This window comes from Corylus avellana, chromosome ca5 (assembly GCF_901000735.1).
Source record: "Corylus avellana chromosome ca5, CavTom2PMs-1.0".
NCBI classification, from domain to species: domain Eukaryota; kingdom Viridiplantae; phylum Streptophyta; class Magnoliopsida; order Fagales; family Betulaceae; genus Corylus; species Corylus avellana.
The window spans coordinates 9,082,867-9,084,874 of NC_081545.1; positions in this window are offsets into that span (position 1 = coordinate 9,082,867).

A 2,008-nucleotide genomic window follows, 5' to 3' on the forward strand; every position below is an offset into this window, starting at 1 on the left:
TTTTGTTGTTGTTGCTCATGTCTATAGCATACTAGAACACTTTTCCATTGGGAATTGAACTTTTTTTTAATGTTTATTTTGTTGCTTATATCCGTATAAGCGTTGACTAAACAATAATTTAATTTCACTATTAATTTGAATGATTGAATAACTTTTAATGTCCGTATGAATTACCAAATTTTTAAGGTAGAAAAAAATTTTAGGATGTCAAAAAAATTTTAGCGGCACCCTCAATATGAATTGTCTGGCTCTGCCACTGCCCCCAAAGACCAACGTGGCTCCGCCACTGCCATCAATGGCTGTTTTCCATATGTGGGCTGTTCCTAAATTGCTCCGTCTATATGCAAAGTCATAAAAGCAGATTCATAACATCGATTTCAACTGTATGGCTTGTGATGGGTATCCAAGGTGTTTGGAAAATATTATGGAATTACAAAGGGAAAATATGAAGGCAAAACAAAATTTGGGACTTCAAAACGATATCTTTAGGACGTATTTTGTGACATTTTGTTTCCTTTTTAAGTGTTAAAGAATTTGACAAAATAATTCTCAAGTACAATGAAGTCTGAATGTTATTCTAGATGTTACCCTAGAATAATGCTTTGTACGAGAACCATGATGAATCAAGCTCACCCACATGAGATGCAGAGAGATAGGAGGGTGATAAATAGCACTACTCGGTTCTAAGGCTTTTCAATTTTTTAAAGAGAGTTCCTTCTATTAGGATATGATGTAAAACCTTATTTTACAGCCTTCAATAGAAATTTGACACATTAGTTATAAATATCAAATAGAATAGAGATAAAAACACCATACTTTAATTCAAATCAACACCATATATTTTTTCATTCATTCTAACCTAACGTCCACCACCCTCTACCCACCTCCAAACCTTCGACATCAGAGTCTCCAAAACTATTTAAGACAATGACTTCGGTAATTTTGTCAATGAGTATTTTATAAATGAGGTATTTCGTTAAGAGAATAAAAATTATTTGATGCAAAGAGTTATATTATTTTTTTATGTTTCAAATTTAAGCGTATACTTTCTATTCAAGTGTGCAAAACACCCCATTTACACTATGATCTAATTAAAATTATTTTATTTTTCAATTCAATCACAAGAAATGATTCATAATCAAAACTTTTAAGAATCTCAAACAAAATCCTACTCTTTAAATTAAGAAAGTGACAGGTGACCGAAAGTTTCTCAATGTTTTTTAAGTTTTCCTTTTCTTTCTTGTGATAGTTTTTTTTTCACGTTGTTTTTTTTAATCTCTACTAAATTGTATCTTTCCACGTCTTAGAGAATCACTTCTATAAAGACGTCGTATAAACTAAGTTCTTTGTCCTCACCAATCAAAATTGAACGCATAAGAAAATCACACAAAGTTAAATAAGACCGAAAACACATGATTAATTCTCCCCAAGTCACAAAACCCATAATTTTTCCCCTCAGTTGTAAAACCCACCCCCATCCCAACAGCCTGCCGGACCGGAGACGACGCCGGCCGGTACATATAACGCCGGGTAGTTCTCCGGTGCTCTCTATTCGGCGGCAGCAGAGAAGAAACTGAGACGCCGGTTCCCTCTGGTTCTCCGGGGCCCCTCAATTTCTCCCTTTCTCTCTCACACAGACCGCTAACAGAGAAACAATTTCTCTGTCACCCAAAAATTGGTGGATCACATTTAACTGAACTTAATGTTTAATTTGTTTGAACCACACATCAACAAGTTACCAGCTACTGTAAATGCTTTCAATAACTTTGTAATTGTATGCTTTGCCTTTGGGTTTTTCTCTTCTGTTTCTTTCTTTAACAATCACTGACTCAATCATGTGATTATTTTTTGAAGGTCAAGTTTGGGAAATTGAGGGCCCATCTCAATTTCTCTTCTCTGCTGCGGTTGGAGAGAGAGCACTGGCAGCAGAGAAATGACCAAACAACTTTATTTGTACAAATAACTTCGTACTTGGCGTTATTTGTACCGGCCGGCGTCTTCTCCGGCA